The sequence below is a fragment of the Castor canadensis genome, chromosome 2, assembly GCF_047511655.1.
Source record: "Castor canadensis chromosome 2, mCasCan1.hap1v2, whole genome shotgun sequence".
In the NCBI taxonomy this organism is placed as follows: Eukaryota; Metazoa; Chordata; class Mammalia; order Rodentia; family Castoridae; genus Castor; species Castor canadensis.
In genome coordinates this window covers 2,978,466-2,993,653 of record NC_133387.1, presented here as the reverse complement: position 1 = coordinate 2,993,653, position 15,188 = coordinate 2,978,466, and positions in this window count along the sequence as shown.

The following is a 15,188-nucleotide window of genomic DNA, read 5'->3' as shown; positions in this document are numbered from 1 at the left end:
TGTGCAGCAGGGGACCCAGGAAGGGAGGCGGGTGCTCAACTGTAAACACACAGCATCAGCAGGCTAAGGTCGCTGGTGCTCACCTGAGAGCCCCAGGTTTCAGCCCTGGCGGCCAAATGCGGGGACCACAGCTAAAACAGAGAGACACCACCCTGGGGGCAGGGATCCTGAGGACCACCTGCTTCATCATTGGGAGACACCCATGCTCCATGGGCTCTGTAAGGCAGGAAGAAAGAAGCAAAACTGTCCAGAAAGGTTTCCACTAACAGGTGGTCATGGTACACAAATTCTGCTCCCTGAAGCAAAAGCTGTTCTTTGGAGAAGTCACTAAGGCTCAGCTCTCTGGCAGGAAAGATAGGCGCTGTCACAGCTTACGCCACTCTGGCTGAGGAGCCAGTACTGAACCACTCCCTCGTAAACAAGGAAAAGGTTGCTCCTCTCTGTGTAAACAGAAGCTGCCTAGATCAGAATCAGCACAGACCAGGCAGAATTTCAACACCCAGGGCAGAAGATGAGCTAATCTGTCTGCAGCTGGGCCTGGGTGAGCCGCTCAGGAAGACAGGAAACGGTCAGGGCCCAAGCAGATGAGCCCTGCCTCTGTGGATCTTTCCCAACTCCAGCCCGGGTTGGCAGTCAAATCCTCTGGTTTCAAGCTGCAGCTTCTCCTCCCTGGGCCCCAAAAAGTGCTCTGCCAGTGGGAGGCAATGGCTGGAAGTGTCTCCTCTTATTTTAAAATTTTATGTATTTAATTGTTTTGATGTACCAGAGCTGGAACTCGGGGTCTACACCTTGAGCCACTTCACCAGCCCTTTTTGGGTTAGGTATTTTTGAGATAGGGTCTCACGAAGTATTTCCCCGGGCTAGTTGTGAACCGTGATCCTCCTGATCTCTGCCTCCTGAGTAGCTAGGATTACAGGTGTGAGCCGCAGGCAGCCAGCCTGTCTCCTCTTACTTGCTGTGAAGGTCTTAGGAGTTTGCACCTCTGCTCCACAGTGGAGGAACACAAGTGCCCAAGGGAAGGACATTGTCCTACCTGCCTCCTCCCAGCTCCTGGGTCCAATCTAAGATGGAGTCATTCCTCCTGTTGCTAACCTCTGGCTTGGGCCCTGTCCCCAGTGACCCCTGGGGAAGCCACCACACCTGCCTTGAGGCACCCTGATGGGATCTTTCACGCTGGGAGTGTTGTGTATCCCAACGTACATAATTAGGCCTTTGCCATGGTCCCAGCAGCTCTGTGCCAGCCTGGAACAGAGCCTGCCCTGTCTCGCCTTCCTGATGACAACCTCTGTGACATCTGATGACTGGGTATTTCCCACCACCCACCCAGGTTCTGAGGACTTGTCACAGAGCCTTGTGGTTGAGGAGCCTGGCGCTGGGCAGAGATCCACAAGGTCTGCTCCCTCTGCCTGAAGACTCTGCGCAGGTCTGCCTGCTGACCTCCCTCCCTCCAGCTGAGGAGGCCTCTGCAAACTTCAGGGAAGAGCCTGAGGGGCCCAGGAAAGGGAGACCTGGGACATCCCACCTGAGCTTAGGCCAGAGACCAGAGCTCCACCCAGGGCCACATCGACTTGGGATAATGCCTTCTTAGTGTCCCACTTTCTTATCTGTGAAATAGAGATAATACTCATATCTACCTCAGGGTGCTGGATGGACCGACAAGAACATGAGCTCAACAAGTGTTAGCTGTCATCGTTGTCACCATAACCACCATCATCGTCATAACCATCACCACCACCATTGCCATCATCATCATGACATCCCCACCATTGACACCATCAAGACCATCATTACTAGGCTGGCAGAGTGGCCCATTGGTAGAGCACCTCCCTAGCAAGTGTGAGGCCCCGAGTTCAAACCCCAGTACTGCGAAAATAGACCATCACCATCATCGTCATTGTCAACTCTGTCCTTTCTACTTGCTCTTCTGTTTCCTTTGCTTCTCCGTGCATCTGTTGAGCAGCCTACCAAGAGCCTTTTCTCCTGCTGTTCTTTTCAGAATCAGCCCCGAAGCACACGGGCATAGCTTGGGTACTTCAAGAAGTGAAACAGCAATGTTTTTAAGAAAAGTGATGCATTTAACTAGTTAGCTAAACAGTCTTCATCTGTCTCCCTACCCAAACTGTTCAAATATTTGACCTCTTTTTATGGTTTTTCAGACTGCAGTAGGAATATCATTTCCTTCTGAAAATGGCAAAAAATATTAAAATGGATGAGGTAGAAGCCAGGATTCTCTCCTGCCACTTCCCAGGGGGAGAAACCACAGGCATGCGGTGCATAGCCGTGCTGGTGTTTCTCAGTGCGCACAAAAAAGTCAGAAAAAAAATGTCACAATGTTAGAAATCTTTTGAAAGCTATGCTTTCTAAAATAGGTTTTAAAAACCAGTAAGTTGAGATTGGCTTTCCTAAGATCGCGGGAAGCGTTTTATTGCTCTAGTTACATTGGTTTCCTTCTCTGTTGCTGCAGGTGAAGCTGTCTAGTTCTCTTCTATTTGGGGTTTTTTTTTTTTTTTTTTTTTTTTAAGGATACCAGAAGTTTGAACCCAGGGCCCGGAGGTTGCTAGGCAGGTGTTCTACCACTTGAGCCACACCCAGTCCCCCCACCCACACTTTTTTGGTTTTATGTAGTTTTTGGATAGGGTCCTGCGTTTCTGCCCAGGACTGGCAAGACTGAAATCCTCTTACCTATGGCCTCCCATGTCGCTGGGATGACAGACACAAGACAACACACCCAGCTTGTTGGTTGAGATGGTATTGCGATGACTTCCCCCCGCTGGGCCCACCTCAAACTGTGATCCTCCCAAACTTTGCCTCCCGAGTAGCTGGGATTACCAACGTGCCTTTCTTGCCTTCTCTTTCTTTCCTGCCTTCCTTTCTTCCTCCCTCTCTCCCTCTCTCCTCCCTCCTCCTTCCTTCCTCTGTTTTCTTTCTTTGTGCTGGGGTTTGAACTCAGGCTCTTGGGCTTGTTAGGCAGGTGCTCTACCACTTGAGCCACACCCCCAGCCCAAACAACAATCATTCTGTTTTCTATATCTATGGATTTCTGTCGTTTAGAGACTTCATATAAGAGGAAGCAAGCAACAGTTGTCTTTCTCTGACCGGCTTATTTCATTTAGCATAACATCCTCAAAGGGTCATCCATGTTTAGCACGTGTCAGGCTTTCCTTCCTTTTTAAGGCTGCATAGTAGTTCATTGTGACCATGCTCCACATTTTATGAATCCATTCATCCAGCAAGGGACTTTCGGTTTGCTTCCCCCGTTGGCTATGGTACATAATGGGTGCTATGGTTGTGGGTGTGAAAATATCCCTTTGAGACCCTCCTTTCAGTCCCTTTGGGCAGATACTCTGGAGAGGGAGTGCCGTATCACTTCTACTTCTAGTTTCATAGCCCTGGCTGGCCTCACTCAAGGTCCTCCTGCCTCCACCTCCCAAGTGCTGGGATTACAGGCCTGATCTACTATACCCAGACCTGTAATGTTTAATTTTTGAGGAACTGCCGTACTGTTTTCCATGGCGGCTGCACTGTTTTACGTGCCCACCAGCAGTGCACAGGGTTGCAATTTCTTTACATCCTTCCCACATTTTTTATTTGCTATTTGGTTTTCTTGTTATTTTGAGGAAGTGATCTTTGAGAGAGTCTCACTCTGTATTGCAGGCTGCCTCAGCCTCCCCAGTGCAGGGACTACAGGCGTAGTCGGCTTATTTTCTGGGGTGAGTCAATATTTCACTGTGGACTGCGTTTCTCTAATTCCTAGTGGTGGCCAGCACCTTTTCATGCATGTGTCATCGCTGGACAGTTTACCCATTTTCAGTTTCCTTACTGAATCTTTTTGTTCTTGAACTGTCAGAGTTTTAAAAACATATGTTTTTTTTCTGGATATTGAGCCCTTCTAGATATTTGATTTTCAGTTGTTTTTCTCCCGTTCCTTGGGCTTCCTGCTCACTGGCCTTCAGTACACGAGAGCCTTCCTTCTCACTGGGTGTGACTCTGTACTTTGTCTTTGGCTTTTGTTGTCACAAGAAATAAATCGCCAATTCCAAGTTAAGAAGTTCTCCTCGTGTTTTTCCTAGGAGTTTCATAGCTTGGGGTCTTACGTTTAGGTCTTCAGTCCATTCGAGTCATTTTCAGATGGTGTAAGGTTGGCGTACAGATTCATTGTTTCGCGTATGGCCATTCAGTTTCCATTTAGGGAAGACACCGTCCTTCCCCATCTAAGGCCTCCTGTCCAGGGTCACTGGACCACACTGGAAGGGTTTGTTTGTGAACTCTGCTTATTCACTTGGTCGGTATTTCTGTGAAGGGGGCGCCGTTTCTCACCCTCCCTCCCTTGCTGGAGCGAGGTTCTCTCTCTCTCGTTCCTTGATTATTATTGGACCTAACTGGGCTTAATTGGGGCGACTGGAGATTCAGAAAAGACACAGGTTAGACAGACAGACAGACAGAAAGTGGGATCAGGTGTGTTGTGCGTCTCCAGCGTCATTGCTTCTTTTCTCAATCTTGACTCTTTAAGGCCTTACTCCTCACAGTTCTTTAAAACCTTGCTTCAAACCTCTTTCCTTAGGCTCGCTCTGTCCCATGTTTGCTCTCAGCTTACCTTTATCTCAATCGCTCTTAAAGTCTTTTGCCCCAGGCTTGCACTGTCCCGTCTCTCTTTATCCCTCTCAAAGCCTCAGCGCTCAAACTTGCAAACAGCTGCGCCTAAAAACCACATATGCACAACTCTTAAGGTGTCATCCTTAGACTCGCTCTGTGCACTGTCCCCTGTTCTCTTTGGCTTTTCTTTAGCTTAGCTTTCCTAAGGCTATGCATGAAGTTCTTTCTCAGCTTTGCTTTCTGAAGCCTAAGTTAAAGTTCTCGGTGCAGACTTTCTGTCAACCCCTCTTTAGCATTTCCCTTCAATAATTCTTTTCCCTTCCAAAAACTTCCCACACCAAAAGGCCCAAAGTAAAAGCTTCTTCCCCAAAGCCAAGCAAAAGCCCCTCTTCCTCCTTCAGGGTCTTTTATAGCAGCAAACAGGGTGGAGCAGGGGAGGGGTGTGACATTGCAACAAGAGAAACCTGCATTCCTGCTTCTCTGAGCACAACTTAGGAGATGCAGCTGTTCTGCCTTTCCCTGTTTCATGGCCCGGGCTGTGCCTATCTCGCCCTACAGGTGAAAGCAATTAACTGCATCTTGCCCTGCTTGTGTCCAGTTCTCAAAGGCTTTAATCGACTCCCTCCCCACATTTCTGCATTTATTCTGACCCAGCATTACATCAGTTACTGTTGCCTATTAATGTTTTGAGATCGGGAAGCATGAGTCATTTATTTTTGTTTATTTTTTTCTTTGAGACAGGCTTTATGTAGCCCAAGCTGACATTAAACTTGCAGTCCTCAGTGTCCTGAATGCTGGGATTATAGCATGCACCACCACACCTGACTGCATCTTCTTTTTCAAAACTGGTTTGGCTGTTTGATGTCCCTAAGAGTTCATATGAATTTCAGGGTGGCATTTTCAATTACTGGAAAATTACCATTGGATTTTGACATAAACTGTGTTGAACCTGTAGGCTGTTTTGGCATCTTAACAATATTGTCTTCACATCCAATCACATTGGATGACAGCGTGTGTGTGACAATGTCAGTGACATTCACATCTGCCCCAGAGACTCACACTTGCTCAGCAATGTTTATCGGGTGTCTCTGTGACTCAGGACCTCTTCTCGAGAGGTGTCGGGAGCAAAACGAAGACCCTGTCTTCTGGAGCCCCTCTCCTGCAGGGGAAAGAGCCACTGACACCTGACTGAGACATAAACAGAGGAGATGACAGGTGCCACAGGAGGAAAGAAAACGTGGCACTCCTGCTCTCTCAGGAGGGCCATCCCAGCCAGCGCGCAGCAGAGAGGACTGGGCAGCAGGTGTCACTTGCCCATGCTTTTTCATCAGCCCCAAGAGGCAGAGCAGGTGCCTGCCACACAGGTGACCCCAGGTCGGCCCACTGCAGAGAGAGCCCACCTGCTCTGGCCAGCGTTCAGGGCCCTTAGGGTGACTCTGGGTGTCTCTTGCCACCTTGTACCACAGGAGTCAGGCTCCAGGGTGGCAGAGGCTGAAGAAGCAGCTGGGTCCTGAGGGGCATGTGACACAGACCCCTTCCTTCCTCCTCTCATCATAGCCACATTGCTTTCAGTGGTGGCTTTGAAACACATTCCCTCTTGAGAGCTTAGGGTGACCTCAGCTGCCCAGGGTAATGAGCAATGTCAGGGCCAACACACATGTCCACGGTCCCTGTGAGCATGCCTGAGAGTGTCCACAGCTGGACTCTAGATGGGAAATTCGGGGTTGGTAGCATACACTTAACTCATTTTTCAAAGAGACGATGAGATCCCCCCAGGTAGGCTGCACCTGTCTGTCCCCAGGACTGTGAGAATGTCACACCTTGCCAGTGCCAGACAACCTCCCCTTTATTTAATTTATTTATTTATTGCAGTACTGGGGTTTGAACTCAGTACTTGAGCCACTCCCCCAGTCCTTTTTTTGTGATGATTTTTTTTTCCAAGATAGGATCTCACAAACTATTTGCCCAGACTGGCTTTGAACATCGATCCTCCTGATCTCTGCCTCCTGAGCGGCTAGGATTACAGGCGTGAGCAACCAGCACCCAGCACAGCCTCCCCTTTAAAATGACTGCACACACTTGGGCGAGGCTCTGACTTTCATCCTCCACGTCTGAGTCACCCAGAAGGGGGAGCATGTCATGACCGTCAGCTATTTGTGTTTCTCTTGTGGGTTTTCTGATCCTACAAGGTTGTGTGTGCTATACTGTTACGATTTGTCACTTTAGGGCCCACCTGCAGATGAGGGATGTCAGCTTTGTCCTTATGTAAGAGACAACTGTATGTCCCCATGTGCTGGGGATGGTCCCTTGGGAAGCCTGTTATTTCAGTAAAAATACTAGTGTCCCTCCCGTCACTCTCTGGAGCGTCTGGGTTGGGGCGCTAAGTGACATCTAATGTTGCACCTTACTTTTGCAGCCTCTCTTCTATGACTCCCGGGTTTCCGGGCCGAGGATAATGAAGATAATGTCAGTCAGTCTGTCTAAAAGTTGCGTGAAGCTGTTTGTCTCTGGACATGAGCAATTCAATTCCCCTTTGGAGAAGAGTCTCCTTAATTTAAAAATCTTCAGCTGTTCAAATGCAGAACTGGGTCACTCCCCATGCATAGCCAATCAACACATGTTTGCTGGAGCCATGAGCACAGAAGTGAGGAGCCAGTTAAAACTTTAGTTGTAGGGGATGGGGTGGAAACCTACCAAAGGAAGTGGATCAGAACCACGGACTGACTGGAAGTGGGCAGAAGAAAGCACTACCTGATCTTCCTCCTGGTGCCTGTTCCCCTTCTCCCACTGGTTCTGAAGAACAGTATATTGGGCTTTACATTGCATCCTGTAATCTCAGCTGAACACTTGGTTATACAGTCAATGTCTCAGGAAAAGCTGAGAGAAAAAACACTGGGCAAATGAGATGGTCTTTGAGTGGGTGACCAGGGTGTCCTCATCACTGCCCCTCACAGTTTGCTTTGAACCTAAGGAACCATTGTGCTGAAGGTACAGAGGGCAAAAGTCTTACCTAAAGCCACAGGTCACTGGAGTGATGGCCAGGGTGGCCTTCAAGGAGGCCAGAGCTCTGCAAGGTACCACAGCCCGTGTTTGTTGGGGACTTCAACTGTCTGTATATAAATTTCATTTTCTCCTCACTACAGTCCTACAAAGTAGGGATTATCCCCATTTTAAGAGGAGGAAAAGATACAGATGGGTTGAGTAACTTGCCCAAGGTCACACAGTCAGCAATGAGAGCCCAGATCAGAATTCATGCAGCAGAAAAAGATTAGTTACTCCACAGAGTTTCAACCAAATGGAAATTTGTAAGACCCCCATGAAACAAGCTGAGCAATGGGGTGACAGTTGTGCCTACAAGCCGGAAAGGACAGACTTCTAGGCAAAAGTGCTGAACAGGCCTCGTGGGACTGACTGCATTTGTTCTCTGTCGTCTTAAATTTATTTACTTATCGTCATCTTAAGTTTAAATGTGGTCTTTCATGGTAAGGACCTCAGGCACTGACACTCTAGATTTAACACCTGGCCAGCTGTCCTGCTGTGCCCACCAGTCACCTGCTGGACCTGGGTGGTTCCCAGAGCTGTGCTCTGTGACCACAGGCCCCACCATGTCCTGGCTGCCTGCTTCCTGCCAGTGAGGTGAAGTAATCCCAGATACCCAGGATAATGGGTGGCCAGGAGTGTTTTGAGTCAAAGGTGCCTCAGCACAGGGTGAGTTCCATCCTTTTACCTTTTGAACACCAAGAAGGTAAAGTCCCCAGTTGCTGAGGAGATGAGCATGTTAAAAGCACTAGACCTGGAGCTGGGGACACTTGTGGCTTGGAGGTCACAATGCTGAGCCACATCGGGGTCTCTTTCTGTCTCACCAGGTGCCCACGCTGGGCTTTAGGTGTGCTGGGGATCCCATAAACCACCCGGCTCAAATCTAAACTATTAGATAACAAATCCTGGCTGAGTCCTAGGAATGGTCTTCTTAGGAAGGTTCTCAGAGTCATGCAGGCTGTCTTGATCCCTCCTGCTGCTATAACAAAATATCACAGGCTGGGTAATTTATAAACAATAGAAGTTTATGTCTCATTGTTCTGGAACTGATGCTATGGTTTAAATCTGAGATGCCCCCAGAGGTCATGTGTTGGGGAATTGGTTGCTAACTGATGGGCTTTTCAGAAGTGATTGAATGCTGAGGACTCTGACCTAATCAATGGGTCTATCCCTTGCTGGACTCATAGTCTCTTGGTGTAATTGGGAGATGTGGCCTAGATAGGGGAAGCAGGCCATGGAGGCATGCCCCATGTCCCCAGCCTCTTCCTACCTCTCTCTTTGATGTGAACAGCTCTGCTCCATGACACAGCTCTGCCATGAGGCTCTGCTGCAGAAGCAACAGAGCCAGCTGGCCATGAGCCAAACTAAGTTCTCCTTTTCTGTTACAGTGACAGAAGTCTGACTGACACAGCTGGGAAGTCAAGATGGAGATGCTTGTAGGTTCAGTGAGGGTCTGGGGAGAGTCCAGTGTCTGCTTTGGAGACAGTACCCTGAGCACTATCCCCCCAGGCTAAAGGTGAAGGGCAAAGGGGCAAAGCCTGTAGGGACCCTCTTTTATGAGGACATCAACCCCATTCACGGGATAGGGTTCTCATGCTCAGTCAGCTCCCAAAGGCCCCTCTGAGCCCTACCACATCCACAGTTGAGATCAACATGTGAGTTTGGGGAACACATTGCACCACACCAGAGAAGCCTCTCAGTCATGGGGTGACAATCATCTTCTGAGGACATTTGTGCTCTGCTCCCATCACCCCCTTTTGTCCCACTCATGGTGGTGGCTGCAGAAACCTGAAGGCCACATGAGGAGAGAAGCCCTGACTCACAGGCACCGATTGTGACAGCCCCCAGACAGCCCCCCACAGAGGCCCTGTGTTTGGGGGTGACTGGGAGGGGGTGGCCTTAAACACACTGTGTGGCTGCACTGCTGCTGCCACCCTCACACTGGAGACTCCTGAGGCTGAACTGCAGGCTCTGGGCCTTCAGCTGCTTTCTCTCACACTAGGAGTCCCCAGGGCAGCGGCACTCGCTGGCCTGCTGGGGCTGAGGACGGCACAGCGGAGGTGTGGCGCACACAAGGGTAATGTCTGTGGAAGAGCGTTCACCCCGCACTGGGAGGCTGTTACAGGTTCTACTTCTAGCTACCAAGCACAGTGAATGTCCTGCTTCCTGCTGGCTCATCTCGCTGGACAGAAAGCTAGAGGTAGGCCCAGGTCATGACCAGTCAGGGGCAGGGGGCAGTAGTGGGAGGGAAGCAATGTCTCACTGAAGTGGTGGCCATGACAGGTGGCTCTGGAAGGCTGTCCTGTGAAGGCACTTGACTGAGACACAACCTAGCCTCTGTTCTCACTGGAAGTTCTAACGGATCCCTCCAGCCAGCCCTACCCCAATCATGTCCTCCCAAACCAGTCCTGACCCCTAGCCAGGCCTCCTCAAGCCATGCCCCAGATGCAAGCATCTTAGTATTGCCTACCTGAAAGCCTCTAATTCACTCAAAACCCCCATGGGCCCCCCAACCTCTCAGCCCTGTCTACCACCCACACCCTGGGCCACGCTGCTTGATCTTGCTGGTCGCCCATAGGTCCCTGTCCTCTTAAGAAGCCCAAAACAGTGAGGATGAGGCCCCAGGCTGACATTCAGTCCTTTCCCAGAGACAGGATGAGGACCAGGCCCTCAGCAGGCACCGCTCTGTCCAGGCCACCCCAAGACTGCATCTAGACAGAGCTGGGCAGAGACTTCTAACCAGAGGCATCCTCAGCATTTGATGGCCTTTCACTGGGATGCACACCACAGCTCAGGCTCCCAGGTGCACCTGGCACCTATGCAGCACTGTGGCCCTCAGCAAGGTGATTGGCACCAGGGGTCCTGAGGAAGGTGAGGCTGCAGAGCTGAGACTGGGGCTTCTCTCTTGGTGTCTTCTGTTGGCTTAAAGTGTAATGTTCTCTAATGTCTCCTTGATATGGGAAGTGACTGTAAATATCCCAAACTGTCAAGACAGATGGTAAGAGGCATTTTGTCATTGTTGATATATAATTTGCTTCAAAAACTTGATTGACAGGCTGGGCTGGAGCTCAGTGTAGACTGCTTGCCTAGCAGGTGCAAGGGCCTGGGTTCCATCCATCCCCAGAACCTGAAAAGAAAAGACAAAAAAAAAAAGTTGACTCACTATGCATGGGAGTGCCTTCCCCCAACACACCCACACTGTGATCTGTGGGACCTGGGAATGTCACTGGTTTTTTTTTTTTCTGTGCTGAGGATCAACCCCAAGGCCTTGTGTATTCGAGGCAAATGCTCTGCCTCTGAGCTGTATCTCCAGCTCTGAACATAACCTCATATGGCAAAATAAGGTCTTTGTGGAGGGGATTAAGTCAGGGATCTTCAGGTCAGGGGGTTATCTCTGGTTATGCAGCAGGTCCCAAATGCCATTCCGTGGGGCCTTACAAGGGGAGACGGAGGAAGATTTGATATGTACTTAAGGGGAGAGGAGAGATGACGTGGAGACAAAGACGCTTGGGGACATGGGCCATGAAGACTGGAGAGATCAGACCACAAGCCAAGCGAGGCCAGGGGCCACCTAAAGCCAAAGGAGGCAGGGGCAGAGCCTGCAGAGGGCGTGTGGCCCTGCCAGGCTGAGGATTCCACTCCAGAGAGTGATGCTCGAGGTGATGCGCTGCCAGCCCACGAGATGCTAGAATTAACATCAAATGTCTTTCTTTCTGGGCCCTCCCGCTGGCTTGGACCTGGCCGGAGTGCTTGCCTGGAGAGACAGCACCTGCTGTGGGTGTTAGCATCTTGTGGCTGCTTGAAACAGCTACTGCAGCCTTTGGAGTCCAATGTGGCTTGTGACATCAGGACCCATCATGTCACTTCCTTAGTTAGTTTCTTTGTAAAACTGGGAGAACCACAAAGATCGCTCGAGGTCATGGGTGTGCAAATGTGTCAACTGTGAAGCAAAGCTCACACTAACGTTGCTTGAGCCATGATGCAGAATCCAAGCAGAACTTCACCTCCTGTAACATTCAGAGATTACCATAACGAAGTTACTGTTTTATAGCTCTAAATATTTAATTATAATAATCAATTTCAGCAGCTGTAATATAGAAGCAAGAACCTTTTACCCCTAAAGTAACCTCAAAAAGAAAAGAAAAAACATTCAACTGCTCTGTACAGAAATCATAGAAATTTGGGCCAGGCATGCTGGTTCATGCCTATAATCCCAGCTATGTGGGAGGCATAGGTAAGAGAATCAAGGTCCAAGGCCAGCCCCAGGCAAACAGAACAATACTTCATCTCAAAAAACAAGCTGGATATAGTGCTTCATGCCTGTAATCCTAGGTATCTGGGAGGTGGAGGTAAAAGGACCTCTATCCAGGCCAGCCCCAGGCAAAAACTCAAGACCCTATCTGAAAAATAAACTAAAACCAAAAAACTGGGGATGTGACTCAACAGGTAGAGCACCTGCCTAGCAAGCATGCAGCCCTGAGTTCAAACCCCAGTATCCCCCAAAACCCAGAAATGCATTGGAGAAGCAATTAGGCACAGTAAGGAAAAGAACACAAACTTATTCTAAAACCATCGAGCATCCCTTCCTCTCCACAGTGCTCAGCAAGTCTGCTCTGAGCCTTTCCTAACTCTGAGGAACCCAGAGCAACAACTGATCAAGAGCTCCGCCCTGAGCACAAGGACGAGCATGTGGCTGTCCTGGGTGGAGGTGTGGAGGTGGACTCCCCACAGCCACCGGCAGACTCAGCTTCCTCAGGAGAGAAGTTAGGGCACAGGGACTCGCCACAGGACTGTGTTTTATAACTTACCTGATGCATACATTTTATGCATTGAAGTATCTTTAAATAATAGCAAATGCAAAGAGAGAACACGCCATGTTGAGCACATTTCTTGAGCAGTCGGGATGTTCCCACAATTGTTCCTGTCAAGGGCTTGCTTTGGTCTCGGGTTCTCCTGCCAGTGCAATTTATTTCCAGGACCCACTGGGGACCCGGATGGTTTGAGGGCATCATTACTGTTACATTTTCATCCACCTTTCCCAGTACACAGAGAGAGGCGGTAATAAATTCTGTTACCCTGACTACACTTCGCCTGTTAACTTTCTGTCTGCACCAGGTGTTTTCATCAGGCTGGGAGGAGCCCCTGGAGCAAGAAACCCCAAGAAAATATGGGTCACAGAACAAAGAAGGAGCCTCTTGTTTGTGCAACAGGCAGAGGTGTGTGATCCTGGCTGGTGGCAGTGCTGCCCATCCCCCCCATCCCCAGGGACCAGGGAAGAAGCTTCTGGATGCCCCACTCAGTCACCGTTGTTCCACCCAGTGGGAAAGTCACGAGTGGACCCGGGGCCGCAGACTTCCTCCTCAGCCAGAGACACGGAAATTGAAGTTCCTTCTTTCTTATGGGATGAATCATGTCCCCAAATCCAAATGCTTATGTTGAAATCTCACCCCCCTAGAGCCTCAGAATGTGACTGTGTTTGGTGACAGGACTTTTGAAGAGGTGACTAAGTGCAAATGAGGTCACTAGGTTGGGCCCTAGTCCAATGTAATAAGCAATTTTACAAGAAGGGGTGATCAGAGGCTGGGCGGGCACAGTGGCTCGTGACCGTAATCCCAGGTACTTCTCAAGAGCCAGAAAGCAAGGCCAACTGGGGTTGGGGAGGGAGCTAGCCAGACCCCCATCTCAACAAATAAGCCAGGCATGGTGGCATGTATCTGTGATCCCAGCTACTTGGGAGGTCTTTGGTAGGAAGATCTTGGTATGAGATGGGTCCTGGGCAAAAACCTCCAGACCGTAAACAACTAAAGGCAGAAAGGGCTGGAGGTGTGGCTTAAGTGGTAGACAACCTGAGCACGAGGCCCTGAGTTTGGGTCTCAGTGCTGCCAAAAAAAAAGCAGAGGAGCTCAGGACCCAGATCCACACAGAGGAATAGCCGTGTGAGGGCACGTGTGAGAAGACAGCCATCTGGGAGCCAAGGAGAGAGCCTCATGGAAAAAAGCCTTGCCTGCGCCCTCATCTTGCTCTCCCATCTCAGAACTGTGAGAAATCAACCGTCTGTTGTCTAAGCCACCGGTCTGTGGGACTCAGCACACCTGTGGTCACACTGCCCTGGGAAGAAGGTAGCCGCAGGTCACACTGGGAAGCAAATCCGCCCAGACTTTTCCCTTGCACAGCTGCAGAGGAAGGAGAAATGCTGGCGGGTAACTGGCCACATGCACCTCCCCTGAACAGTCCAGAACCTGGGTCTGTCCCTTCAAGGTGGCTGCCACTGCCACCCCAGACTGGTCAGTGAGGAACAGGTGCTGGTGGCAGTACTGTATGCCTGGCTCAGTAGTGGGGAATCTGAAAGTGTAGCTTAAGAAATGGGCTCCTTAGGAGGAGGGAGGCACAACGGGAGTGTGACGTCAGTGAATGGAGGGGCAGGAGGCACACCTTGCTGAGGCCGGACTCAGAGGTAGACGTGGTATTCTGGCATCTGCACACTGCTGCGTTTCCCTGGACTCCGGGTCGATCTCCTGGACGAGGTCTCCAGTCTTCCTGGCACTGAGCCTCCAGGACTTTGCTTTTCTTATTTTTTTTTCCTCTTTATTCATATATTCATATGTGCATACACTGTTCGGGTCATTTCTCCCCCCTGCCCCCTGACCCCCTGCCTCTACCCCCAAGGCCTTTGCTTTTCTGCTTCAGCTAAGCAGAGTGGTTAGCTGGCCACCAAGATCCCTGGCTATCAAAGAAGTTGTTCACCTGAAATGCAGGTGTGTGTTCAAGGCCGAGGTGGGGCACCAGTCTCCCTGAGGACAGAAGAGTGGGCAGCACCACAGGGAGTCCACCTGGCTGTGGGTTTCCTTTGTTCGATGCATATTTGGTTCAACTCTGTGTTCCCAATACTATCCTCCATGGAACCCTTCAGCAGAGACCTCATCTGCCTCTGCCCCCGTTGTGTGGATAACAAAGGCCTTGGAATAGAAAATACCCTGTTCCAGACTCCCCAACTTCAAAGTCCTGCTCCTGTGATGTGACTGCTGTGAGTGGGGGGCCTGGGGCCTGGAGAACTTTTCCTGAGAGATAAGCCATCCTTCCTCTCCTAGCCAGGACCCTGTCTTCTGCCTGTACACAGGACTCAGGCAGGCAAGCTTGTCTGTTTCCCAGTAGAGTAAAATAGCAGAACTTTCATGGTTCCTGACACACTTGTAGAATTTTTTTCTGTAACAGACAATAAAGCAAGGGTTACAATCTAATTAAAGGGGCTTGAGTCTTGTGTGACTTCTGTGTCCTGGTCCATGATCCATCACAGTGCTGAGCCAATGCCAGGAGCTCATGAAGATGGTAGAGACGACCTGGTCTTCCCCTCTCCAAGCCCTTCTGCAGATCTAGGTCACCACAGACTACAAGACCAACGTAGAACTGTTCTCTGACAAAGGACAGTGGAGTGGACAGCAGTCCACACAGGTTCCCACTGAATTCTCAACACCCCCCGTGGCTGGCTTGGAGTTCTTTCCCCACCTCACAGGAGGAGACAGCTGTGCCAGGTCCTGACCACATAGCTAGGAAGTGAC